This window comes from Phalangium opilio, unplaced genomic scaffold, assembly GCF_054372755.1.
Source record: "Phalangium opilio isolate 3A_F unplaced genomic scaffold, DU_Popi_V2 ptg000002l_1, whole genome shotgun sequence".
Lineage (NCBI taxonomy): Eukaryota > Metazoa > Arthropoda > Arachnida > Opiliones > Phalangiidae > Phalangium > Phalangium opilio.
Window position 1 is genome coordinate 17038585 of NW_028324144.1, and position 27256 is coordinate 17065840.

Genomic DNA, 27256 nt, shown 5'->3' on the forward strand with positions numbered 1-27256 from the left:
CTTCTAACACCACCATCTTCTGGTCTTTGTTTTTGTCCATCCCACATGGACACCAGTCTGTACACTTGGCTTCTAACACCACCATCTTCTGGTCTTTGTTTTTGTCCATCCCACATGGACACCAGTCTGTACACCTGGCTTCTACTCCATCATCATCGTTAAGGTTAAGACATACGCGGCGATCGGCCAGGGCTACGAGAAACGTCCGGCCTTCCTAAGGTGGGGCTTCCACCAAAGGTTCACGCAATTGCGCTGTTCTTATCCATAGCTGCGATTCGACACCCTTATATACTACCTATTTGAGTAAGGCGACGCAACCGGCGTATGCTTCATTTCAAACGCCAATATTAGTCAAGTCTCTCAAGAATGTTTAATTATTCTTTTTCAAAACGATGTAACGCTCAATAAGGCGAACAACTATCGAAGAAAATATTTAATATTAATTATATTTATTTTAATATTTAAGATAATCATGTCTCTAAACTCAAAATTAATACGGAAAGGGTAAAACAGTAGTCTATGTGTTTGTCTATATGTGTCCGTCCGTTGTTACCCTAGTGCGCTGCGTTAGAAGTTCGTTTTTGTTTTGATGTGTAAAGAAATCCTTCAGAACCTTAATATTCCCGTTTTCCATAATATAAAATGAATATGTGGAAATATTTTTCGTAATTATGATGCATTTAGTACTTTTGTAGCTTTAAAGCTCTATTTCATTTTGATATTCCAAAGATTTTTTTTAATATTATTATTTAAAATGGATGTTTATATATTACTTAAGCTATACTACATCTGTTTATAGCATAATCCTTCCTAAAGTGAATAAAGCGCAACGCTACAATGTTGGTCAAATGAACTTATATTTGTTAATAGGCCTAGTGAACCAAAAAGTAAACGCTTGGGTTTGGTTTTCGTTTCTGTAATGCAGAGACAATAACGGTTCAGAGTGAGCCGAAAGTTAAATACACTATTAAATAATTAGGCTTAGATTATATAATCATGGTGGAAATCTGGGCCGCGTTCAGCAGAGCCCAGCGCTGTTAGCAGTGTCCTACATAACGGGATTTTGTTTTTGAATTTTGACGTCACGGTGCTTAGCGCTGAGCTAGCGCGGTCTTCAAAGAAAATAGTCGGCTTTTTGGATAACGTGACGTAAAACGTGTAGTTCTCAGCTTGGCGAAAAAACCATGGATGAATCAATACAAATAGCTCTATGGGACTATAGCTATTTAATTGGCGTGAAACCAGTTGATCACGCGAGAATTTTAAGAGATATGTTAGTTTCTAATTTTAATTATAAAAGTTGTTATCTATCTCTATAAATATGTTATCATACAATTTTTGTTAAGCCTTGGTACCTTGCACGCTTTATTGCGCTAGCGTCATTTATAAAACGCCGATGACCGGAGAAAAGCTATGACGACAGAGCTCACCGGTAAACATTTCCAAAATCCGCTGTCTTTTTTGGTGAGCTCTGCTGAACGCAGCCCAGACCAGTGAAAGGTCTGATCGTAATCGGATAATAGCTTCGTGTTTTCATGCTTTTCATGGTACGCATTTACTTTCAGTGTGTGTAGCCACAAATAAGCTTTGGTGTTATGTAACGTTAACAGTCATGTTGACAAACTAAGAAAATCGTTGAGGTTAAACGAGAGGATAGTGTTTATATGGCAACCCTGTTGTGAATATGGCTTTGAACATAGAGGTAGAGGGTATACAGTTGAGGAGTAGAAAATTGGGCCTTACAAACACGTAAAGGTAGTATCCCTCCAAAGTTGTATCTCTTCATTTCCCGTTTCTCCCCCATCGGATGATTTTAATGTGTACAAGTATATCATTATTGGATGTAAAATGTCGTCTGATTTACAGTATATTTGCTATGCTTTGTATACTGCTTTAATATTTCATAAATTTTAACTTAAGAAACATTTCCATACCTGGGTAAATAAGTTTGTAAGTAGTCGTCTTGACTCGGAGAGGTAATATTTTGGTTTTCCCAACTTGTTTTCCCTCTTATTAATTTTAATAGATATGAAAAAGCAAACATATCTTCTTTTTTGTTATTGTTTTATAAAGATGAAAGTTAATTAAATTCAAATTATTAACTAGCACTCTCGGCAACGGCCATATCACGCTGAATACACCGGTTCTCGTCCGATCACCGAAGTTAAGCAGCGTCGAGCGCATACAGTACTTGGGAATACTGCGTGCCGTTGGCTTTTTCACTTTTGTTTCCTCTTTCAAATTCCACCAGATATGAAAAAAAGCAAACATATCTTCTTTCTGTTATTGTTTTATAAAGATGAAAGTTAATTTAAATCAAATTATTAACTAGCACTATCGGCAACGGCCATAACACGCTGAATACACCGGTTCTCGTACGATGTTTTTGGTGAGATTTCACTCCTTTTTGTACGTGCATGTTCTTGTAGATTTATAGAAGTAGGATTATGAAGTGAAATAAACATTTGTACTTTTAGATTTTTATTTGTTCTTTCCAAGAGTTTTACTTGGCTTTGCCTTTTTCAACTTTTTTGCATTCAACTTTCTTTTTTTTTCTCAAGCTGTGATAATTGTTAACCGTATTTCTATTCGAAGAACACAATATTGTGGCAAGTAACACTTTTAATCAACAGAATAGATTTAAGAAAAACTAAATGAATCAAAACACGCTTAGAACCATTTCAGACGAAATGAAAAGGAAGTGAGTAAAAAATTTAATTACTAAAACATTATGTAAAAAACATAAATTTTGCAATAATACGAAAGAATCATATTAGTAAAAAATATTAATATTAAAAGACGAAAAAATTAAATTATAATGTCCTATTACGAGGGGATATAAATTATAAAACCCCCATTTCAGGGGCTAACAGGGGAAAATTCCCGCTTTTGGGACTTTTTCCTTTCTTTGTATGCTAAGTCCTACTTGTATGCCAAATTTTATCATTCCCGCAACACCGGAAGTGCCCTAGAGGTTTAGATGATGACTCTAAATTTAATCCCCCATTTCAGGGGCTAAAAGGGGGAAACTCCCGCTTTTGGGACTTTTCCCTTTGCTTGTATGCTTAGTGGTACAAGTATGCCAAATTTCATCATTCTAGCACCACCGGAAATGCCCTAGAGGTTTAGATGATGACTCTAATTTTAAACCCCCATTTCAGGGGCTAAAAGGGGGAAACTCCCGCTTTTGGGACTTTTCCCTTTGCTTGTATGCTTAGTGGTACAAGTATGCCAAATTTCATCATTCTAGCACCACCGGAAATGCCCTAGAGGTTTAGATGATGACTCTAATTTTAAACCCCCATTTCAGGGGCTAAAAGGGGGAAACTCCCGCTTTTGGGACTTTTCCCCTTGCTTGTATGCTTAGTGGTACAAGTATGCCAAATTTCATCATTCTAGCACCACCGGAAATGCCCTAGAGGTTTAGATGATGACTCTATTTTTAAACCCCCATTTCAGGGGCTAAAAGGGGGAAACTCCCGCTTTTGGGACTTTTCCCTTTGCTTGTATGCTTAGTGGTAAAAGTATGCCAAATTTCATCATTCTAGCACCACCGGAAATGCCCTAGAGGTTTAGATGATGAATCTAATTTTAAACCCCCATTTCAGGGGCTAAAAGGGGGAAACTCCCGCTTTTGGGACTTTTCCCTTTGCTTGTATGCTTAGTGGTACAGGTATGCCAAATTTCATCATTCTAGCACCACCGGAAATGCCCTAGAGGTTTTGATGATGTGTCAGTCAGTCAGTCAGTCAGTCAGTCTCATAATGTGTCATTTTCACATAGGATTATCACAGAACCCAAATGAGTTAGAAAACTGGAAGTTGGAGGACTTCCTAGGATTAACACTGTGCCCTTGAGGTGCAAATATGAGTGGTGTACTATTCCCCAGTACCGAGTTAAGAGGGGGTCAAAATGAGGCTGAAATGTTTCGGGTAAAGGATTGCTGGTAGTGCACGACAACTTGGCGGGTGCACTGCCGTGCACCCAGATAGCAGCTGAACGCGCTAACCATTGCGCCACGGAAGCCCAAAAATTAATTGGTCGTCAGGTATTGTGGAAAAACCTTGACTTTTGACGTCATCTTGAGACGCCACAACACCTCTCCCGGATGGGCTCGAACCACCAATCTTTCGGTTAACAGCCGAACCCGCTAACCATTGAGCCACGGACGCCCAAAAATTAAATGTTCGTCAGGTATTTTGGAAAAACTCTAACATTTTACGTTACATCTGAGACGTCACAACACCGCTCCCGGGTGGGCTCAAACCACCAGTCTTTTGAATAGCAGCTGAACTTGCTAACCATTGCGCCACGGAAGCCCAAAAATTAAATGGTCGTCAGGTATTGTGGAAAAACCTTGACTTTTGACGTCGTCTTGAGACGTCACAACACCGCTCCCGGATGGTCTCGAACCACCAACCTATTTGTTAACAGCCGAACGCGCTAACCATTGAGCCACGGAATCTCTGAAATTAAATGGTTGTCAAGTATTGTGGAAAAGTTTTGACTTTTTACGCTACATCTGAGACCACACAACACCTCTCCCGGATGGGCTCGAACCACCAACCTTTCGATTAACAGCTGAACGCGCTAACCAATTGCGCCACGGACGCCCAAAAATTAAATGTTCGTCAGGTATTTTGGAAAAACTCTAACATTTTACGTTACATCTGAGACGTCACAACACCGCTCCCGGGTGGGCTCAAACCACCAGTCTTTTGAATAGCAGCTGAACGCGCTAACCATTGCGCCACGGAAGCCCAAAAATTAATTGGTCGTCAGGTATTGTGGAAAAACCTTGACTTTTGACGTCATCTTGAGACGTCACAACACCGCTCCCGGATGGGCTCGAACCACCAACCTATTTGTTAACAGCCGAACGCGCTAACCATTGAGCCACGGAAGCTCTGAAATTAAATGGTTGTCACGTATTGTGGAAATGTTTTGACTTTTTCCGCTACATCTGAGACCGTACAACACCTCTCCCGGGTGGGCTCGAACCACCAACCTTTCGATTAACAGCTGAACGCGCTAACCATTGCGCCCCGGAAGCCAAAAAATTAAATGTTCGTCAGGGATTGTGGAAAAACTCTGACATTTTACGTTACATCTGAGACGTCACAACAACGCTCCCGGGAGGGCTCAAACCACCAGTCTTTTGAATAGCAGCTGAACGCGCTAACCATTGCGCCACGGAAGCCCAAAAATTAAATGGTCGTCAGGTATTTTGGAAAAACCTTGACTTTTTACGTCACATCTGACACGTCACAACACCGCTCCCGGATGGGCTCGAACCACCAACCTATTTGTTAACAGCCGAACGCGCTAACCATTGAGCCACGGAAGCTCAGAAATTAAATGGTTGTCACGTATTGTGGAAAAGTTTTGACTTTTTACGCTACATCTGAGACCACACAACACCTCTCCCGGGTGTGCTCGAACCACCAATCTTTCGATTAACAGCTGAACGCGCTAACCATTGCGCCACGGAAGCCCAAAAATTAAATGTTCGTCAGGTATTGTGGAAAAACTCTGATATTTTACGTTACATCTGAGACGTCACAACACCGCTCCCGGGAGGGCTCAACGATTTTGAAAATGTTATTAAAAATCGAGGTACATTTTTAATTATTGTTCAATCGAGATGAAATCACTTTCAATGAGTGTTTTATAGGGGATTAAGCTGAATTCGGTCAAACATTGCTCCAGAAAAAAATGCATTCAAAAGTGTACCGAAAAAATCGCATGTTTTCTTCTTCAAGATACAAAATCCGTGACAACGATTTCTTATTGAAAAATTGAATTTTAACAGTTTTTTGAATGAATATCGTTACATTTGCTTGAATTAAAGCAAAAAGTATAAAAATAATGGTTTCAGTGGTTATATTTGAAAATAGTGAAGAAATACTCAAAATATGCTTCTTTGGCCGTGAAACGTCGATTTTGAAAATGTTATTAAAAATCGAGGTACATTTTTATTTATTGTTCAATCGAGATGAAATCACTTTTAATGAGTGTTTTATAGGGAATTAAGCTGAATTCGGTCAAAAATTTCTCCAGAAAAAAATGCATTCAAAAAAGTACCGAAAAAATCGCATGTTTTTCTTCTTCAAGATACAAAATCCGTGACAACGATTTCTTATTGAAAAATTTAATTTTAACAGTTTTTTGATTGAATTACATTTGCTTGAATTAAAGCAAAAAGTATAAAAATAATGGTTTCAGTGAACATATTTGAAAATAGTGAAGAAATACTCAAAGTATGCTTCTTTGGCCGTGAAACGTCGATTTTGAAAATGTTATTAAAAATCGAGGTAAATTTTTAATTATTGTTCAATCGAGATGAAATCACTTTCAATGAGTGTTTTATAGGGAATTAAACAGAATTCGGTCAAAAATTTCTCCAGAAAAAAATGCATTCAAAAAAGTACCGAAAAAATCGCATGTTTTTCTTCTTCAAGATACAAAATCCGTGACAACGATTTCCTATTGAAAAATTTAATTTTAACAGTTTTTTGATTGAATATCGTTACATTTGCTTGAATTAAAGCAAAAAGTATAAAAATAATGGTTTCAGTGAATATATTTGTAAATAGTGAAGAAATACTCAAAATATGCTTCGTTGGCGGTGAAACGTCGATTTTGAAAATGTTATTAAAAATCGAGGTACATTTTTAATTATTGTTCAATCGAGATGAAATCACTTTTAATGAGTGTTTTATAGGGAATTAAGCTGAATTCGGTCAAACATTTCTCCAGAAAAAAATGCATTTAAAAGTGTACCGAAAAAATCGCATGTTTTTTCTCTTCAAGATACAAAATCCGTGACAACGATTTCTTATTTAAAATTGAATTTTAACAGGTTGTTGAATGAATATCGTTACATTTGCTTGAATTAACGCAAAAAATTACAAAAATAATGGTTTCAGTGGTTATATTTGAAAATAGAGAAGAACTACTCAAAATATGCTTCTTTGGCCGTGAAACGCCGATTTTGAAAATGTTACTAAAAATCGAGGTAAATTTTTAATTATGTTCAATCGAGATGAAATCACTTTTTATGGGTGTTTTATAGGGAATTAAGCTGAATTCGGTCAAACATTTCTCCAGAAAAAAATGCTAGCAAAAGTGTACCGAAAAAATCGCATGTTTTTCATCTTCAAGATACAAAATCCGTGACAACGATTTCTTATTGAAAAATTTAATTTTAACAGTTTTTTAAATGAATATCGTTACATTTGCTTGAATTAAAGCAAAAGGTATAAAAATAATGGTTTCAGTGGTTATATTTGAAAATAGTGAAGAAATACTCAAAATATGCTTCTTTGGCCGTGAAACGTCGATTTTGAAAATGTTATTAAAAATCGAGGTACATTTTTATTTATTGTTCAATCGAGATGAAATCACTTTTAATGAGTGTTTTATTGGGAATTAAGCTGAATTCGGTCAAAAATTTCTCCAGAAAAAAATGCATTCAAAAAAGTACCGAAAAAATCGCATGTTTTTCTTCTTCAAGATACAAAATCCGTGACAACGATTTCTTATTGAAAAATTTAATTTTAACAGTTTTTTGATTGAATATCGTTACATTTGCTTGAATTAAAGCAAAAAGTATAAAAATAATGGTTTCAGTGATCATATTTGAAAATAGTGAAGAAATACTCAAAGTATGCTTCTTTGGCCGTGAAACGTCGATTTTGAAAATGTTATTAAAAATCGAGGTAAATTTTTAATTATTGTTCAATCGAGATGAAATCACTTTCAATGAGTGTTTTATGGGGAATTAAGCTGAATTCGGTCAAACATTTCTCCAGAAAAAAATGCATTCAAAAGCGTACCGAAAAAATCGCATGTTTTTCTTCTTCAAGATACAAAATCCGTGACAACGATTTCTTATTGAAAAATTGAATTTTAACAGTTTTTTATAAAAGTATAAAAATAATGGTTTCAGTGATTATATTTGAAAATAGTGAAGAAATACTCAAAGTATGCTTTTTTGGCCGTGAAACGTCGATTTTGAAAATGTTATTAAAAATCGAGGTAAATTTTTAATTATTGTTCAATCGAGATGAAATCACTTTCAATGAGTGTTTTATAGGGAATTAAGCTGAATTCGGTCAAACATTTCTCCAGAAAAAAATGCATTCAAAAGTGTACCGAAAAAATCGCTTGTTTTTCTTCTTCAAGATACAAAATCCGTGACAACGATTTCTTATTGAAAAATTGAATTTTAACAGTTTTTTATAAAAGTATAAAAATAATGGTTTCAGTGATCATATTTGAAAATAGTGAAGAAATACTCAAAATATACTTCTTTGGCCGTGAAACGTCGATTTTGAAAATGTTATTAAAAATCGAGGTAAATTTTAAATTATTGTTCAATCGAGATGAAATCACTTTCAATGAGTGTTTTATAGGGAATTAAGCTGAATTCGGTCAAACATTTCTCCAGAAAAAAATGCATTCAAAAGTGTACCGAAAAAATCGCTTGTTTTTCTTCTTCAAGATACAAATTCCGTGACAACGATTTCTTATTGAAAAATTGAATTTTAACAGTTTTTTGAATGAATATCGTTACATTTGCTTGAATTAAAGCAAAAAGTATAAAAATAATGGTTTCAGTGGTTATATTTGAAAATAGTGAAGAAATACTCAAAATATGCTTCTTTGGCCGTGAAACGTCGATTTTGAAAATGTTATTAAAAATCGAGGTACGTTTTTATTTATTGTTCAATCGAGATGAAATCACTTTAAATGAGTGTTTTATAGGGAATTAAGCTGAATTCGGTCAAAAATTTCTCCAGAAAAAAATGCATTCAAAAAAGTACCGAAAAAATCGCATGTTTTTCTTCTTCAAGATACAAAATCCGTGACAACGATTTCTTATTGAAAAATTTAATTTTAACAGTTTTTTGATTGAATATCGTTACATTTGCTTGAATTAAAGCAAAAAGTATAAAAATAGTGGTTTCAGTGATCATATTTGAAAATAGTGAAGAAATACTCAAAGTGGTCTCCCTCCCAAGTACTGACTGCGCTCGACGCTGCTAACGTCGGCGATCGGACGAGAACCGGTGTTCTCAGCGTGATATGGCCGTTGCCGAGAGTGCTAGTTAAAAATTCGAATTTAAATTAAGTGAGACAAATTAACCTTCATCTTTCTAAAACAATAACAAAAAGAAGATATGTTTGCTTTTTTCATATCGGGTGGAATTTAAAAGAGGAAACAAAAGTGAAAAAGCCAACGGCTCGCAGTATTCCCAAGTACTGACTGCGCTCGACGCTGCTAACGTCGGCGATCGGACGAGAACCGGTGTTCTCAGCGTGATATGGCCGTTGCCGAGAGTGCTAGATAATAATTCGAATTTAAATTAAGTGAGACAAATTAACCTTCATCTTTTTAAAACAATAACAAAAAGAAAATATGTTTGTTTTTTTCATATCTATTGGAATTTAAAAGAGGAAAAAAAAGTGAAAAAGCTAACGGCACGCAGTGTTCCTAAGTGGTCGCCCTCCCAAATACTGACTGCGCTCGACGCTGCTTAACTTCGGTTATCGTACGAGAACCGGTGTATTCAGCGTGTTATGGCCGTTGCCGATAGTGCTAGTTAATAATTTGAATTAAATTAACTTTCATCTTTATAAAACAATAACAAAAAGAAGATATGTGTGCTTTTTTCAATTCGGGTGGAATTTAAAAGAGGAAACAAAAGTGAAAAAGCCAACGGCACGCAGTATTCCCAAGTACTGACTGCGCTCGACGCTGCTAACGTCGGCGATCGGACGAGAACCGGTGTTCTCAGCGTGATATGGCCGTTGCCGAGAGTGCTAGTTAATAATTTGAATTAAATTAACTTTCATCTTTATAAAACAATAACAAAAAGAAGATATGTTTGCTTTTTTATATCTGGTGGAATTTGAAAGAGGAAATAAAAGTGAAAAAGCCAACGGCACGCAGTATTCCCAAGTACTGTATGCGCTCGACGCTGCTTAACTTCGATGATCGGACGAGAACCGGTGTTTTCAGCGTGATATGGCCGTTGCCGAGAGTGCTAGTTAATAATTCGAATTTAAATTAAGTGAGACAAATTAACCTTCATCATTTTAAAACAATAACAAAAAAACATGTTTGCTTTTTTCATATCTATTAAAATTTAAAAGATGAAAAAAAAGTGAAAAAGCCAACGGCACGCAGTGTTCCTAAGTGTTCTCCCTCCCAAGTACTGACTGCGCTCGACGCTGCTTAACTTCGGTGATCGGACGAGAACCGCTGTATTCAGCGTGATATGGTCGTTGCCGAGAGTGCTAGTTAATAATTCGAATTTAAATTAAGTGAGACAAATTAACCTTCATCATTTTAAAACAATAACAAAATGAAAACATGTTTGCTTTTTTCATATCTATTAAAATTTAAAAGAGGAAAAAAAAGTGAAAAAGCCAACGGCACGCAGTGTTCCTAAGTGGTCTCCCTCCCAAGTAGTGACTGCGCTCGACGCTGCTTAACATCGGTTATCGGACGAGAACCGGTGTATTCAGCGTGATATGGCCGTTGCTGAGAGTGCTGGTTAATAATTTTAATTTAATTAACTTTCATCTTTATAAAACAATAACAAAAAGAAGATATGTTTGCTTTTTTCATATCGGGTGGAATTTAAAAGAGGAAACAAAAGTGAAAAAGCCAACGACACGCAGTATTCCCAAGTACTGACTGCGCTCGACGCTGCTAACGTCGGCGATCGGACGAGAACCGTTGTTCTCAGCGTGATATGGCCGTTGCCGAGAGTGCTAGATAATAATTCGAATTTAAATTAAGTGAGACAAATTAACCTTCATCTTTTTAAAACAATAACAAAAAGAAAATATGTTTGCTTTTTTCATATCTATTGGAATTTAAAAGAGGAAAAAAAGTGAAAAAGCTAACGGCACGCAGTCAGTGATGGGCATTTTCCCGATTTTTCATTTTCTCACGCTCACGCTCACGAGTATTTACTCATAGAGTAGGAGCTCTCAGCTCTCGCTCACTTTTGGTTTTGGGAAAAAGAGTAGCTACTCTTCTCCGCTTTCTTTTACAATATATTTGTCATAGCCTCTCCTCTCATAAAATAATTTGTGCGTGTTCTCCAAGATGGCGCTGCTCTCTGCTCAATTACTCTAGTAAATAAATGGCACCAAAAGCTCTCGCCTCACACTGACACAAAAAAATATGGCGAGCTCACAGTGCTCTCCGCTCTTCCATAAGCCAAGTCCGTCAGCTCTCATTTATTGGGCACATTTCCACAAGGAATTTATGGGCTTCCTCTCATCTCATTTCAACTGGTTTTTTCAATACTCGAAGCTCACCTCTCTTTATGGTTTTTGTGAACTCAATAGCTTATGACGCTCATCTCATATTTCGCTCTCAATTCAATACCAAATATCATCTCATTAAAATTTTAAGGCTTCTTTTTTTCTTTTCATTTATTTCTGGCGTATGTCATATATTTTACCGCTCGACTCATTGTCAAAGCTCATATTAATGAGCTCTTTTCAAAGCTCATCTCATCTCATTTTAAAATTGTAATCGTGTTGGTACTCTTCTCAATTAAAAATTTCGAACAGTATAACCGCCTGTTGTATCTCATTTATGAAATTCTCTATGTACCACCATTCATCTCATCTCATTTATGCAGGCCCGTAGCCAGAAAAGTTACGCAGAGGGGGCAGTATCTTTCTGTGAGGGGGCATGGCAAATGGAATTTTTTTATAGAATAACATAATATCAAAATATCAGACAATAAATATTTCCGCAATATTTCATTATTGACACTCATTTAACATTTGAAAATCAAACTTTTTTAAAAAGTATAAAAAATAAATTGTTAATAAACAATTCTAAATCTAAACTTCTAGTCAGATCTTTTTCGTAGGCTAGGGAAGTTAAGTTTCACTTTCTTTCATGTGACATAGCTCGTCGTTAAAGTGAAAATACGCGAGTTTGGCAGGAAAAGCTTGCCTCGCGTCAAATGTAAGTCTGTATCCCGAGGGGTGGGTCATTCATGAAATCCCGTGCGCTACCCGTGAAATCCAACTTAATGATTTCTTTAATGATTTTGTGATTTCGTTGCTGATTTCGGATTTTTTATTTGATTTCGAAATCAGCATTGATTTCGAAATCAGCATTGATTTCGGATTTCTTAAGTTGGATTTCACGGGTAGCGTACGGGATTTCATGAATGACCCACCCCTCGGGATACAGACTTACATTTGACGCGAGGCAAGCTTTTCCTGCCAAACTCGCGTATTTTCACTTTAACGACGAGCTATGTCACATGAAAGAAAGTGAAACTTAACTTCCCTAGCCTACGAAAAAGATCTGACTAGAAGTTTAGATTTAGAATTGTTTATTAACAATTTATTTTTTATACTTTTTAAAAAAGTTTGATTTTCAAATGTTAAATGAGTGTCAATAATGAAATATTGCGGAAATATTTATTGTCTGATATTTTGATATTATGTTATTCTATAAAAAAATTCCATTTGCCATGCCCCCTCACAGAAAGATACTGCCCCCTCTGCGTAACTTTTCTGGCTACGGGCCTGCATAAATGAGATGAGATGAATGGTGGTACATAGAGAATTTCATAAATGAGATACAACAGGCGGTTATACTGTTCGAAATTTTTAATTGAGAAGAGTACCAACACGATTACAATTTTAAAATGAGATGAGATGAGCTTTGAAAAGAGCTCATTAATATGAGCTTTGACAATGAGTCGAGCGGTAAAATATATGACATACGCCAGAAATAAATGAAAAGAAAAAAAGAAGCCTTAAAATTTTAATGAGATGATATTTGGTATTGAATTGAGAGCGAAATATGAGATGAGCGTCATAAGCTATTGAGTTCACAAAAACCATAAAGAGAGGTGAGCTTCGAGTATTGAAAAAACCAGTTGAAATGAGATGAGAGGAAGCCCATAAATTCCTTGTGGAAATAAAATCAGGATAAAAAACACAAAATCAACAAAGAAATCACGAAATCAACATAAAAATCACGAAATCAACATAAAAATCACGAAATCAACATAAAAATCACGAAATCAACATAAAAATCACGAAATCAGAAGCGAAATCACAAAATCAGTAAAGAAATCGTGAAATCCATTACAAAATTCACGAAATCCAAAAACCAAAGAAATCACAAAATCCGACGAAATCAAGGGGAAAATCTCAAAATCCGAGGAAATCACGTAAAAACCGCAAAATCCAACGAAATCAAGGGAAATATCGCAAAATCCGTCGAAATCACGGGAAATATCGCAAAATCCGTCAAAATCACGGGAAAAATAGCAAAATCCGACGGAATCACGGGAAAAATCTCAAAATTCGATGAAATTCATTGGATTTTATCGAATTCCGAAAAATGAACGAAATCAAACGGAATCCGAAGAAATCAAATTGGATTTCGAAATCCCGTACACTTTTTCCACAACGTCCGACATAATATTTTGGTCCTGGATGACAAAACCAGCGATATATATCAAGGATAACAACAAAAAGCTAAAAATTCCAGTGTATCAGCATGGGATACATATCAAAAGTGAATTTAAAACATACAAATGAATCAGGGATATATCAAGTAAAAAAATCCAAGTGTATCAGGAATATACACAGGTAGAGACAATAAAGTCTAAAATATGTTGATATACATTCTAAATAGTTTTAATATTTGTGTACCAAAATGAAAATATTCATTACAGGGGCAAAGTTAATTTGATAAGGGGGCATTGGAAATTTTTGAAGGGGCATTTAGGGGAAAACCGAAATCTTATTTGAGGGGGCAGGATATATTTTTGAGGGGGCCTGTTCAGTACTCATAGGAATCTGGAGTTCCATTTACAGGGACACTCACCTAAACCTCATCTCTTGAAGCCGCAAAATAGTTCCCTCACCAAAGACCCATCTTTCGGAGTTCCAAGTCATTGCCACTCACAAAAAAATCATTTCTTGGAGCTCCAAATTTATTTTTACTCGCCACAAACTCATCTCTTGGAGCTCCGAATAATTGCTGCTCACCAAAACCTCATCTCTGAGAGCTCCAAATATTGCTGCTCAGCAAAATTTCATCTCTTGGAGCTCCAAAAAATTTCTGTTCCCCCGTTAATCATTTCATGCAGTTGCAAATAATAGCAGCTCACGTTAAACTCAACTCATTGAGCCATTAATAATTGTAGCAAAGGAAAATCTCATATCTCGGGTGTACAAAAGAAATACCGCTCACAAGAGCTCACCTATTCTGGTTTTAAATATTTGGCGCTCATCTTCAACTCAACTCCAGGAGTTCTCAAACATTTGGACTCGTCGCAACTCATCTCTTGGAACTCCAAAAAATAGCACTCTCATCTCCAACTCCGTTCCATTATGAAATTTTACCCCTCTCCTCTCACGCTCCTCTCACATGTAGAAAAAAACTATCTACTCATCTCTCAAAATACTCCTAGTGAGCGGAGCTTTAAGGAGCGCGCCCATCACTGCACGCAGTGTTCCTAAGTGGTCGCCCTCCCAAATACTGACTGCGCACGACGCTGCTTAACTTCGGTTATCGTACGAGAACCGGTGTATTCAGCGTGTTATGGCCGTTGCCGATAGTGCTAGTTAATAATTTGATTTAAATTAACTTTCATCTTTATAAAACAATAACAGAAAGAAGATATGTTTGCTTTTTTTCATATCTGGTGGAATTTGAAAGAGGAAACAAAAGTGAAAAAGCCAACGGCACGCAGTATTCCCAAGTACTGTATGCGCTCGACGCTGCTTAACTTCGGTGATCGGACGAGAACCGGTGTTTTCAGCGTGATATGGCCGTTGCCGAGAGTGCTAGTTAATAATTCGAATTTCAATTAAGTGAGACAAATTAACCTTCATAATTTTAAAACAATAACAAAAAAAACATGTTTGCTTTTTTCATATCTATTAAAATTTAAATGAGGAAAAAAAGTGAAAAATCCAACGGCACGCAGTGTTCCTAAGTGGTCTCCCTCCCAAGTACTGACTGCGCTCGACGCTGCTTAACTTCGGTGATCGGACGAGAACCGGTGTATTCAGCGTGATATGGCCGTTGCCGAGAGTGCTAGTTAATAATTTGAATTTAATTAACTTTCATCTTTATAAAACAATAACAAAAAAGAAGATATGTTTGCTTTTTCATATCTATTAAAATTTATAAGAGGGAAAAAAAGTGAAAAAACGGCACGCATTGTTCCTAAGTGGTCTCCCTCCCAAGTACTGACTGCGCTCAACGCTGCTTAATTCGGTTATCGGACGAGAACCGATGTATTCAGCGTGATATGGCCGTTGCCGAGAGTGCTAGTTAATAATTTGAATTTAATTAACTTTCATCTTTATAAAACAATAACAAAAAAGAAGATATGTTTGCTTTTTTCATATCTATTAAAATTTAAAAGAGGAAAAAAAAGTGAAAAAGTTAACGGCACGCAGTGTTCCTAAGTGGTCTCCATCCCAAGTACTGACTGCGCTCGACGCTGCTTAACTTCGGTGATCGGACGAGAACCGGTGTTTTCAGCGTGATATGGCCGTTGCCGAGAGTGCTAGATAATAATTCGAACTTAAATTAAGTGAGACAAATTAACCTTCATCTTTTTAAAACAATAACAAAAAGAAAATATGTTTGCTTTTTTATATCTATTGGAATTTAAAAGAGGAAAAAAAGGGAAAAAGCTAACGGCACGCAGTGTTCCTAAGTGGTCGCCCTCCCAAGTACTGACTGCGCTCGACGCTTCTTAACTTCGGTGATCGGACGAGAACCGGTGTATTCAGCGTGATATGGCCGTTGCCGAGAGTGCTAGTTAATAATTTGAATTTAATTAACTTTCATCTTTATAAAACAATAACAAAAAGAAGATATGTTTGCTTCTTTCATATCGGGTGGAATTTAAAAGAGGAAACAAAAGTGAAAAACCAACGGAACGCAGTATTCCCAAGTACTGTATGCGCTCGACGCTGCTTAACTTCGGTTATCGGACGAGAACCGGTGTATTCAGCGTGATATGGCCGTTGCCGAGAGTGCTAGTTAATAATTTGAATTTAATTAACTTTCATCTTTATAAAACAATAACAAAAAAGTAGATATGTTTGCTTTTTCATATCTATTAAAATTTATAAGAGGGAAAAAAAGTGAAAAAACGGCACGCAGTGTTCCTAAGTGGTCTCCCTCCCAAGTACTGACTGCGCTCGACGCTGCTTAACTTCGGTTATCGGACGAGAACCGGTGTATTCAGCGTGATATGGCCGTTGCCGAGAGTGCAAGTTAATAATTTGAATTTAATTAACTTTCATCTTTATAAAACAATAACAAAAAGAAGATATGTTTGCTTCTTTCATATCGGGTGGAATTTAAAAGAGGAAACAAAAGTGAAAAACCAACGGAACGCAGTATTCCCAAGTACTGTATGCGCTCGACGCTGCTTAACTTCGGTTATCGGACGAGAACCGGTGTATTCAGCGTGATATGGCCGTTGCCGAGAGTGCTAGTTAATAATTTGAATTTAATTAACTTTCATCTTTATAAAACAATAACAAAAAAGAAGATATGTTTGCTTTTTCATATCTATTAAAATTTATAAGAGGGAAAAAAAGTGAAAAAACGGCACGCAGTGTTCCTAAGTGGTCTCCCTCCCAAGTACTGACTGCGCTCGACGCTGCTTAACTTCGGTTATCGGACGAGAACCGGTGTATTCAGCGTGATATGGCCGTTGCCGAGAGTGCAAGTTAATAATTTGAATTTAATTAACTTTCATCTTTATAAAACAATAACAAAAATGAAGATATGTTTGCTTTTTTCATATCTATTAAAATTTAAAAGAGGAAAAAAAATGAAAAAGCCAACGGCACGCAGTGTTCCTAAGTGTTCTCCCTCCCAAGTACTGACTGCGCTCGACGCTGCTTAACTTCGGTGATCGGACGAGAACCGCTGTATTCAGCGTGATATGGTCGTTGCCGAGAGTGCTAGTTAATAATTCGAATTTAAATTAAGTGAGACAAATTAACCTTCATCATTTTAAAACAATAACAAAATGAAAACCTGTTTGCTTTTTTCATATCTATTAAAATTTAAAAGAGGAAAAAAAAGTGAAAAAGCCAACGGCACGCAGTGTTCCTAAGTGGTCTCCCTCCCAAGTAGTGACTGCGCTCAACGCTGCTTAACATCAGTTATCGGACGAGAACCGGTGTATTCAGCGTGATATGGCCGTTGCCGAGAGTGCTGGTTAATAATTTTAATTTAATTAACTTTCATCTTTATAAAACAATAAAAAAAGAAGATATGTTTGCTTTTTTCATATCGGGTGGAATTTAAAAGAGGAAACAAAAGTGAAAAAGCCAACGGCACGCAGTATTCCCAAGTACTGACTGCGCTCGACGCTGCTAACGTCGGCGATCGGACGAGAACCATTGTTCTCAGCGTGATATGGCCGTTGCCGAGAGTGCTAGATAATAATTCGAATTTAAATTAAGTGAGACAAATTAACCTTCATCTTTTTAAAACAATAACAAAAAGAAAATATGTTTGCTTTTTTCATATCTATTGGAATTTAAAAGAGGAAAAAAAAGTGAAAAAGCTAACGGCACGCAGTGTTCCTAAGTGGTCGCCCTCCCAAATACTGACTGCGCACGACGCTGCTTAACTACGGTTATCGTACGAGAACCGGTGTATTCAGCGTGTTATGGCCGTTGCCGATAGTGCTAGTTAATAATTTGATTTAAATTAACTTTCATCTTTATAAAACAATAACAGAAAGAAGATATGTTTGCTTTTTTTCATATCTGGTGGAATTTGAAAGAGGAAACAAAAGTGAAAAAGCCAACGGCACGCAGTATTCCCAAGTACTGTATGCGCTCGACGCTGCTTAACTTCGGTGATCGGACGAGAACCGGTGTTTTCAGCGTGATATGGCCGTTGCCGAGAGTGCTAGTTAATAATTCGAATTTAAATTAAGTGAGACAAATTAACCTTCATAATTTTAAAACAATAACAAAAAAAAACATGTTTGCTTTTTTCATATCTATTAAAATTTAAATGAGGAAAAAAAGTGAAAAATCCAACGGCACGCAGTGTTCCTAAGTGGTCTCCCTCCCAAGTACTGACTGCGCTCGACGCTGCTTAACTTCGGTGATCGGACGAGAACCGGTGTATTCAGCGTGATATGGCCGTTGCCGAGAGTGCTAGTTAATAATTTGAATTTAATTAACTTTCATCTTTATAAAACAATAACAAAAAAGAAGATATGTTTGCTTTTTCATATCTATTAAAATTAATAAGAGGGAAAACAAGTTGGGAAAACCAAAATATTACCTCTCCGAGTCAAGACGACTACTTACAAACTTATTTACCCAGATATGGAAATGTTTCTTAAGTTAAAATTTATGAAATATTAAAGCAGTATACAAAGCATAGCAAATATACTGTAAATCAGACGACATTTTACATCCAATAATGATATACTTGTACACATTAAAATCATCCGATGGGGGAGAAACGGGAAATGAAGAGATACAACTTTGGAGGGATACTACCTTTACGTGTTTGTAAAGGCCCAATTTTCTACTCCTCAACTGTATACCCTCTACCTCTATGTTCAAAGCCATATTCACAACAGGGTTGCCATATAAACACTATCCTCTCGTTTAACCTCAACGATTTTCTTAGTTTGTCAACATGACTGTTATCGTTACATAACACCAAAGCTTATTTGTGGCTACACACACTGAAAGTAAATGCGTACCATGAAAAGCATGAAAACACGAAGCTATTATCCGATTACGATCAGACCTTTCACTGGTCTGGGCTGCGTTCAGCAGAGCTCACCAAAAAAGACAGCGGATTTTGGAAATGTTTACCGGTGAGCTCTGTCGTCATAGCTTTTCTCCGGTCATCGGCGTTTTATAAATGACGCTAGCGCAATAAAGCGTGCAAGGTACCAAGGCTTAACAAAAATTGTATGATAACATATTTATAGAGATAGATAACAACTTTTATAATTAAAATTAGAAACTAACATATCTCTTAAAATTCTCGCGTGATCAACTGGTTTCACGCCAATTAAATAGCTATAGTCCCATAGAGCTATTTGTATTGATTCATCCATGGTTTTTTCGCCAAGCTGAGAACTACACGTTTTACGTCACGTTATCCAAAAAGCCGACTATTTTCTTTGAAGACCGCGCTAGCTCAGCGCTAAGCACCGTGGCGTCAAAATTCAAAAACAAAATCCCGTTATGTAGGACACTGCTAACAGCGCTGGGCTCTGCTGAACGCGGCCCAGATTTCCACCATGATTATATAATCTAAGCCTAATTATTTAATAGTGTATTTAACTTTCGGCTCACTCTGAACCGTTATTGTCTCTGCATTACAGAAACGAAAACCAAACCCAAGCGTTTACTTTTTGGTTCACTAGGCCTATTAACAAATATAAGTTCATTTGACCAACATTGTAGCGTTGCGCTTTATTCACTTTAAGAAGGATTATGCTATAAACAGATGTAGTATAGCTTAAGTAATATATAAACATCCATTTTAAATAATAATATTAAAAAAAATCTTTGGAATATCAAAATGAAATAGAGCTTTAAAGCTACAAAAGTACTAAATGCATCATAATTACGAAAAATATTTCCACATATTCATTTTATATTATGGAAAACGGGAATATTAAGGTTCTGAAGGATTTCTTTACACATCAAAACAAAAACGAACTTCTAACGCAGCGCACTAGGGTAACAACGGACGGACACATATAGACAAACACATAGACTACTGTTTTACCCTTTCCGTATTAATTTTGAGTTTAGAGACATGATTATCTTAAATATTAAATATTAAAATAAATATAATTAATATTAAATATTTTCTTCGATAGTTGTTCGCCTTATTGAGCGTTACATCGTTTTGAAAAAGAATAATTAAACATTCTTGAGAGACTTGACTAATATTGGCGTTTGAAATGAAGCATACGCCGGTTGCGTCGCCTTACTCAAATAGGTAGTATATAAGGGTGTCGAATCGCAGCTATGGATAAGAACAGCGCAATTGCGTGAACCTTTGGTGGAAGCCCCACCTTAGGAAGGCCGGACGTTTCTCGTAGCCCTGGCCGATCGCCGCGTATGTCTTAACCTTAACGATGATGATGGAGTAGAAGCCAGGTGTACAGACTGGTGTCCATGTGGGATGGACAAAAACAAAGACCAGAAGATGGTGGTGTTAGAAGCCAAGTGTACAGACTGGTGTCCATGTGGGATGGACAAAAACAAAGACCAGAAGATGGTGGTGTTAGAAGCCAGGTTTACAGACTGGTGTCCATGTGGGATGGACAAAGAGCAGATGACGGTGGTGATTAGAAGCCAGTGTGTACAGACTGGTGTCCATGTGGGATGGACAAAGACCACAAGAGGGTGGGGATTAGAAGCCAGTGTGTACAGACTGTTGTCCATGTGGGATGGACAAAGAGCAGCAGACGATTGTGATTAGAAGCCAGTGTGTACAGACTGGTGTCCATGTGGGATGGACAAAGACCAGAGGCTGGTGATGTTAGACAGGCAATGGAGTAATAGCCTGTAAGTGTAATACAATTTTCGAAATTTCCGGAAATTGAGAACACGTTTGCTCCGATTTGCAAACTGCGAACGCGGTCACGTGGGTATAACAACAGACAGACACACACACACACACACACACCCACACACACACACACACACACACACACACACCCCGACACGTCGAAATTAGAACCTCTCCGTGACATACGTCACTCGGAGAGGTAAAAAGTGAAAAAACGGCACGCAGTGTTCCTAAGTGGTCTCCCTCCCAAGTACTGACTGCGCTCAACGCTGCTTAACTTCGGTTATCGGACGAGAACCGGTGTATTCAGCGTGATATGGCCGTTGCGGAGAGTGCTAGTTAATAATTTGAATTTAATTAACTTTCATCTTTATAAAACAATAACAAAAAAGAAGATATGTTTGCTTTTTTCATATCTATTAAAAATTAAAAGAGGAAAAAAAAGTGAAAAAGCCAACGGCACGCAGTGTTCCTAAGTGGTCTCCATCCCAAGTACTGACTGCGCTCGACGCTGCTTAACTTCGGTGATCGGACGAGAACCGCTGTATTCAGCGTGATATGGTCGTTGCCGAGAGTGCTAGTTAATAATTCGAATTTAAATTAAGTGAGACAAATTAACCTTCATCATTTTAAAACAATAACAAAATGAAAACATGTTTGCTTTTTTCATATCTATTAAAATTTAAAAGAGGAAAAAAAAGTGAAAAAGCCAACGGCACGCAGTGTTCCTAAGTGGTCTCCCTCCCAAGTAGTGACTGCGCTCGACGCTGCTTAACTTCAGTTATCGGACGAGAACCGGTGTATTCAGCGTGTTATGGCCGTTGCCGATAGTGCTAGTTAATAATTTGATTTAAATTAACTTTCATCTTTATAAAACAATAACAGAAAGAAGATATGTTTGCTTTTTTTCATATCTGGTGGAATTTGAAAGAGAAAACAAAAGTGAAAAAGCCAACGGCACGCAGTATTCCCAAGTACTGTATGCGCTCGACGCTGCTTAACTTCGGTGATCGGACGAGAACCGGTGTTTTCAGCGTGATATGGCCGTTGCCGAGAGTGCTAGTTAATAATTCGAATTTAAATTAAGTGAGACAAATTAACCTTCATAATTTTAAAACAATAACAAAAAAAACATGTTTGCTTTTTTCATATCTATTAAAATTTAAAAGAGGAAAAAAAGTGAAAAACCCAACGGCACGCAGTGTTCCTAAGTGGTCTCCCTCCCAAGTACTGACTGCGCTCGACGCTGCTTAACTTCGGTGATCGGACGAAAACCGGTGTATTCAGCGTGTTATGGCCATTGCCGAGAATGCTAGTTAATAATTTGAACTAAATCAACTTTCATCTTTATAAAACAATAACAAAAAGAAGATATGTTTGCTTTTTTCATATCGGGTGGAATTTAAAAGAGGAAACAAAAGTGAAAAAGCCAACGGCACGCAGTATTCCCAAGTACTGACTGCGCTCGACGCTGCTAACATCGGCGATCGGACGAGAACCGGTGTTCTCAGCGTGATATGGCCGTTGCCGAGAGTGCTAGATAATAATTCGAACTTAAATTAAGTGAGACAAATTAACCTTCATCTTTTTAAAACAATAACAAAAAGAAAATATGTTTGCTTTTTTATATCTATTGGAATTTAAAAGAGGAAAAAAAAGTGAAAAAGCTAACGGCACGCAGTGTTCCTAAGTGGTCGCCCTCCCAAGTACTGACTGCGCTCGACGCTTCTTAACTTCGGTGATCGGACGAGAACCGGTGTATTCAGCGTGATATGGCCGTTGCCGAGAGTGCTAGTTAATAATTTGAATTTAATTAACTTTCATCTTTATAAAACAATAACAAAAAGAAGATATGTTTGCTTCTTTCATATCGAGTGGAATTTAAAAGAGGAAACAAAAGTGAAAAACCAACGGAACGCACTATTCCCAAGTACTGTATGCGCTCGACGCTGCTTAACTTCGGTTATCGGACGAGAACCGGTGTATTCAGCGTGATATGGCCGTTGCCGAGAGTGCTAGTTAATAATTTGAATTTAATTAACTTTCATCTTTATAAAACAATAACAAAAAAGAAGATATGTTTGCTTTTTCATATCTATTAAAATTTATAAGAGGGAAAAAAAGTGAAAAAACGGCACGCAGTGTTCCTAAGTGGTCTCCCTCCCAAGTACTGACTGCGCTCGACGCTGCTTAACTTCGGTTATCGGACGAGAACCGGTGTATTCAGCGTGATATGGCCGTTGCCGAGAGTGCAAGTTAATAATTTGAATTTAATTAACTTTCATCTTTATAAAACAATAACAAAAATGAAGATATGTTTGCTTTTTTCATATCTATTAAAATTTAAAAGAGGAAAAAAAAGTGAAAAAGCCAACGGCACGCAGTGTTCCTAAGTGGTCTCCCTCCCAAGTAGTGACTGCGCTCGACGCTGCTTAACTTCAGTTATCGGACGAGAACCGGTGTATTCAGCGTGATATGGCCGTTGCCGAGAGTGCTAGTTAATAATCTTAATTTAATTAACTTTCATCTTTATAAAACAATAACAAAAAGAAGATATGTTTGCTTTTTTCATATTTGGTGGAATTTGAAAGAGGAAACAAAAGTGAAAAAGCAAACGGCACGCAGTATTCCCAAGTACTGTATGCGCTCGAAGCTGCTTAACTTCGGTTATCGGACGAGAACCGGTGTATTCAGCGTGATATGGCCGTTGCCAAGAGTGCTAGGTAATAATTCGAATTTAAATTAAGTGAGACAAATTAACCATCATCTTTTTAAAACAAAAACAAAAAGAAAATAAGTTTGCCTTTTTCAAATCTATTGGAATTTAAAAGAGGAAAAAAAAGTGAAAAAGCCAACGGCACGCAGTGTACCTAAGTGGTCTCCCTCCCAAGTAGTGACTGCGCTCGACGCTGCTTAACTTCGGTTTTCGGACGAAAACCGGTGTATTCAGCGTGATATGGCCGTTGCCGAGAGTGCTAGTTAATAATTTGAATTTAATTAACTTTCATCTTTATAAAACAATAACAAAAAGAAGATATGTGTGCTTTTTTCAAATCGGGTGGAATTTAAAAGAGGAAACAAAAGTGAAAAACCAACGGCACGCAGTATTCCCAAGTACTGACTGCGCTCGACGCTGCTATCGTGGGCGATCGGACGAGAACCGGTGTTCTCAGCGTGATTTGCCCGTTGCCGAGAGTGCTAGTTAAAAATTCGAATTTAAATTAAGTGAGACAAATTAACCTTCATCTTTATAAAACAATAACAAAAAGAAGATATGTTTGCTTTTTTCATATCGGGTGGAATTTAAAAGAGGAAACAAAAGTGAAAAAGCCAACGGCACGCAGTATTCCCAAGTACTGACTGCGCTCGACGCTGCTAACGTCGGCGATCGGACGAGAACCGGTGTTCTCAGCGTGATATGGCCGTTGCCGAGAGTGCTAGATAATAATTCGAATTTAAATTAAGTGAGACAAATTAACCTTCATCTTTTTAAAACAATAACAAAAAGAAAATATGTTTGCTTTTTTCATATCTATTGGAATTTAAAAGAGGAAAAAAAAAGTGAAAAAGCTAACGGCACGCAGTGTTCCTAAGTGGTCGCCCTCCCAAGTACTGACTGCGCTCGACGCTGCTTAACTTCAGTTATCGGACGAGAACCGGTGTATTCAGCGTGATATGGCCGTTGCCGAGAGTGCTAGTTAATAATCTTAATTTAATTAACTTTCATCTTTATAAAACAATAACAAAAAGAAGATATGTTTGCTTTTTTCATATTTGGTGGAATTTGAAAGAGGAAACAAAAGTGAAAAAGCAAACGGCACGCAGTATTCCCAAGTACTGTATGCGCTCGACGCTGCTTAACTTCGGTTATCGGACGAGAACCGGTGTATTCAGCGTGATATGGCCGTTGCCAAGAGTGCTAGGTAATAATTCGAATTTAAATTAAGTGAGACAAATTAACCATCATCTTTTTAAAACAAAAACAAAAAGAAAATAAGTTTGCTTTTTTCAAATCTATTGGAATTTAAAAGAGGAAAAAAAAGTGAAAAAGCCAACGGCACGCAGTGTACCTAAGTGGTCTCCCTCCCAAGTAGTGACTGCGCTCGACGCTGCTTAACTTCGGTTTTCGGACGAAACCCGGTGTATTCAGCGTGATATGGCCGTTGCCGAGAGTGCTAGTTAATAATTTGAATTTAATTAACTTTCATCTTTATAAAACAATAACAAAAAGAAGATATGTGTGCTTTTTTCAAATCGGGTGGAATTTAAAAGAAGAAACAAAAGTGAAAAACCAACGGCACGCAGTATTCCCAAGTACTGACTGCGCTCGACGCTGCTATCGTCGGCGATCGGACGAGAACCGGTGTTCTCAGCGTGATTTGGCCGTTGCCGAGAGTGCTAGTTAAAAATTCGAATTTAAATTAAGTGAGACAAATTAACCTTCATCTTTATAAAACAATAACAAAAAGAAGATATGTTTGCTTTTTTCATATCGGGTGGAATTTAATAGAGGAAACAAAAGTGAAAAAGCCAACGGCACGCAGTATTCCCAAGTACTGACTGGGAATACTATCCAATAGATATGAAAAAAGCAAACATATTTTCTTTTTGTTATTGTTTTAAAAAGATGAAGGTTAATTTGTCTCACTTAATTTAAATTCGAATTATTATCTAGCACTCTCGGCAACGGCCATATCACGCTGAGAACACCGGTTCTCGTCCGATCGCCGACGTTAGCAGCGTCGAGCGCAGTCAGTACTTGGGAATACTGCGTGCCGTTGGCTTTTTCACTTTTGTTTCCTCTTTTAAATTCCACCCGATATGAAAAAAGCAAACATATCTTCTTTTTGTTATTGTTTTATAAAGATGAAGGTTAATTTGTCTAACTTAATTTAAATTCGAATTTTTAACTAGCACTCTCGGCAACGGCCATATCACGCTGAGAACACCGGTTCTCGTCCGATCGCCGACGTTAGCAGCGTCGAGCGCAGTCAGTACTTGGGAATACTGCGTGCCGTTGGCTTTTTCACTTTTGTTTCCTCTTTTAAATTCCACCCGATATGAAAAAAGCAAACATATCTTCTTTTTGTTATTGTTTTATAAAGATGAAGGTTAATTTGTCTCACTTAATCTAAATTCGAATTTTTAACTAGCACTCTCGGCAACGGGCAAATCACGCTGAGAACACCGGTTCTCGTCCGATCGCCGACGATAGCAGCGTCGAGCGCAGTCAGTACTTGGGAATACTGCGTGCCGTTGGTTTTTCACTTTTGTTTCCTCTTTTAAATTCCACCCGATTTGAAAAAAGCACACATATCTTCTTTTTGTTATTGTTTTATAAAGATGAAAGTTAATTAAATTCAAATTATTAACTAGCACTCTCGGCAACGGCCATATCACGCTGAATACACCGGTTTTCGTCCGAAAACCGAAGTTAAGCAGCGTCGAGCGCAGTCACTACTTGGGAGGGAGACCACTTAGGTACACTGCGTGCCGTTGGCTTTTTCACTTTTTTTCCTCTTTTAAATTCCAATAGATTTGAAAAAGGCAAACTTATTTTCTTTTTGTTTTTGTTTTAAAAAGATGATGGTTAATTTGTCTCACTTAATTTAAATTCGAATTATTAACTAGCACTCTCGGCAACGACCATATCACGCTGAATACAGCGGTTCTCGTCCGATCACCGAAGTTAAGCAGCGTCGAGCGCAGTCAGTACTTGGGATGGAGACCACTTAGGAACACTGCGTGCCGTTGGCTTTTTCACTTTTTTTTAATCTTTTAAATTTTAATAGATATGAAAAAAGCAAACATATCTTCATTTTTGTTATTGTTTTATAAAGATGAAAGTTAATTAAATTCAAATTATTAACTTGCACTCTCGGCAACGGCCATATCACGCTGAATACACCGGTTCTCGTCCGATAACCGAAGTTAAGCAGCGTTGAGCGCAGTCAGTACTTGGGAGGGAGACCACTTAGGAACACTGCGTGCCGTTTTTTCACTTTTTACCTCTCCGAGTGACGTATGTCACGGAGAGGTTCTAATTTCGACGTGTCTGTGTGTGTGTGTGTGTGTGTGTGGGTGCGTCTGTATACGATTGACAAGTGGGGATTCTGACAATCTTTTCACCCACATAGTGGGGACCCGACTTACATGTGGGGACATTTTAAAGTCCTCACATGTAAGTAATTAGATAAATGATATAATTAGACTAATTAGAGCCCAAATTAATTTTTTTAAAAAAGTCCCCACTTGTAAGGTACTTGGTCTTTTCACATTACAAGTGGGGACCATGGAAATTAACACATATCCGAGAGATGTCGCCAGAGGTTTTCACACACCCGGGTACCCAGTTGTACGAAATGAGGACCATATGGTCTCTTCGGCGTACATGTGGGGGCTCAAAAATGGGTTTTCATTACAATAAGCACAGATAGATGTCGCTACTTTAGAAATACAAAATATACATTATTCTGCGATAACAATATAAAATCTTGTATCTCACAGACCGAACGGTGATTTTTTCATAATTTAATTACACTTGACGTACGAAAACTACTTTTCCTAATTCTTTAGGCGTCATTAAATTAACTTCGTTTAAAACATTAACTCGATTTAAAAAACTGTATGTCCCCAGATGTA

General features: G+C 37.3%; 2 non-coding genes and 30 pseudogenes across 2 annotated transcripts; 4 read left to right on the forward strand and 28 right to left on the reverse strand.

The window, feature by feature from the left end:
* Window positions 1-2113: 2113 nt before the first annotated feature.
* Window positions 2114-2216, forward strand: LOC149722035 (5S ribosomal RNA; annotated as a pseudogene).
* Window positions 2217-9478: 7262 nt separating this feature from the next.
* On the reverse strand, window positions 9479-9597 carry LOC149722036 (5S ribosomal RNA; annotated as a pseudogene).
* Window positions 9598-9942: 345 nt separating this feature from the next.
* LOC149722037 (5S ribosomal RNA) lies at window positions 9943-10045 on the reverse strand (annotated as a pseudogene).
* Window positions 10046-10179: 134 nt separating this feature from the next.
* LOC149722038 (5S ribosomal RNA) lies at window positions 10180-10298 on the reverse strand (annotated as a pseudogene).
* Window positions 10299-10435: 137 nt separating this feature from the next.
* Window positions 10436-10554, reverse strand: LOC149722039 (5S ribosomal RNA; annotated as a pseudogene).
* A 3950-nt stretch (window positions 10555-14504) lies between these two features.
* LOC149722040 (5S ribosomal RNA) lies at window positions 14505-14623 on the reverse strand (annotated as a pseudogene).
* A 123-nt stretch (window positions 14624-14746) lies between these two features.
* On the reverse strand, window positions 14747-14849 carry LOC149722041 (5S ribosomal RNA; annotated as a pseudogene).
* A 134-nt stretch (window positions 14850-14983) lies between these two features.
* LOC149722042 (5S ribosomal RNA) lies at window positions 14984-15102 on the reverse strand. The gene has a single exon (XR_016381418.1). It is a non-coding gene; the product is annotated as a 5S ribosomal RNA (ribosomal RNA).
* A 118-nt stretch (window positions 15103-15220) lies between these two features.
* On the reverse strand, window positions 15221-15338 carry LOC149722043 (5S ribosomal RNA; annotated as a pseudogene).
* A 123-nt stretch (window positions 15339-15461) lies between these two features.
* LOC149722044 (5S ribosomal RNA) lies at window positions 15462-15580 on the reverse strand (annotated as a pseudogene).
* Window positions 15581-15715: 135 nt separating this feature from the next.
* Window positions 15716-15834, reverse strand: LOC149722045 (5S ribosomal RNA; annotated as a pseudogene).
* A 342-nt stretch (window positions 15835-16176) lies between these two features.
* Window positions 16177-16295, reverse strand: LOC149722046 (5S ribosomal RNA; annotated as a pseudogene).
* Window positions 16296-16637: 342 nt separating this feature from the next.
* On the reverse strand, window positions 16638-16756 carry LOC149722047 (5S ribosomal RNA; annotated as a pseudogene).
* A 122-nt stretch (window positions 16757-16878) lies between these two features.
* On the reverse strand, window positions 16879-16997 carry LOC149722048 (5S ribosomal RNA; annotated as a pseudogene).
* A 137-nt stretch (window positions 16998-17134) lies between these two features.
* LOC149722049 (5S ribosomal RNA) lies at window positions 17135-17253 on the reverse strand (annotated as a pseudogene).
* Window positions 17254-17613: 360 nt separating this feature from the next.
* LOC149722050 (5S ribosomal RNA) lies at window positions 17614-17732 on the reverse strand (annotated as a pseudogene).
* A 123-nt stretch (window positions 17733-17855) lies between these two features.
* LOC149722051 (5S ribosomal RNA) lies at window positions 17856-17958 on the reverse strand (annotated as a pseudogene).
* Window positions 17959-18093: 135 nt separating this feature from the next.
* Window positions 18094-18212, reverse strand: LOC149722052 (5S ribosomal RNA). Its single transcript, XR_016381419.1, has one exon. It is a non-coding gene; the product is annotated as a 5S ribosomal RNA (ribosomal RNA).
* A 2611-nt stretch (window positions 18213-20823) lies between these two features.
* Window positions 20824-20942, reverse strand: LOC149722053 (5S ribosomal RNA; annotated as a pseudogene).
* A 123-nt stretch (window positions 20943-21065) lies between these two features.
* On the reverse strand, window positions 21066-21184 carry LOC149722054 (5S ribosomal RNA; annotated as a pseudogene).
* Window positions 21185-21321: 137 nt separating this feature from the next.
* LOC149722055 (5S ribosomal RNA) lies at window positions 21322-21440 on the reverse strand (annotated as a pseudogene).
* Window positions 21441-21563: 123 nt separating this feature from the next.
* LOC149722056 (5S ribosomal RNA) lies at window positions 21564-21666 on the reverse strand (annotated as a pseudogene).
* Window positions 21667-21800: 134 nt separating this feature from the next.
* LOC149722057 (5S ribosomal RNA) lies at window positions 21801-21919 on the reverse strand (annotated as a pseudogene).
* Window positions 21920-22279: 360 nt separating this feature from the next.
* LOC149722058 (5S ribosomal RNA) lies at window positions 22280-22398 on the reverse strand (annotated as a pseudogene).
* Window positions 22399-22740: 342 nt separating this feature from the next.
* LOC149722059 (5S ribosomal RNA) lies at window positions 22741-22859 on the reverse strand (annotated as a pseudogene).
* Window positions 22860-22982: 123 nt separating this feature from the next.
* Window positions 22983-23101, reverse strand: LOC149722060 (5S ribosomal RNA; annotated as a pseudogene).
* A 362-nt stretch (window positions 23102-23463) lies between these two features.
* Window positions 23464-23582, reverse strand: LOC149722061 (5S ribosomal RNA; annotated as a pseudogene).
* A 600-nt stretch (window positions 23583-24182) lies between these two features.
* LOC149722062 (5S ribosomal RNA) lies at window positions 24183-24301 on the reverse strand (annotated as a pseudogene).
* Window positions 24302-24663: 362 nt separating this feature from the next.
* Window positions 24664-24782, reverse strand: LOC149722063 (5S ribosomal RNA; annotated as a pseudogene).
* A 1215-nt stretch (window positions 24783-25997) lies between these two features.
* LOC149722064 (5S ribosomal RNA) lies at window positions 25998-26116 on the forward strand (annotated as a pseudogene).
* A 136-nt stretch (window positions 26117-26252) lies between these two features.
* Window positions 26253-26371, forward strand: LOC149722065 (5S ribosomal RNA; annotated as a pseudogene).
* A 123-nt stretch (window positions 26372-26494) lies between these two features.
* LOC149722066 (5S ribosomal RNA) lies at window positions 26495-26613 on the forward strand (annotated as a pseudogene).
* Window positions 26614-27256: the final 643 nt, after the last annotated feature.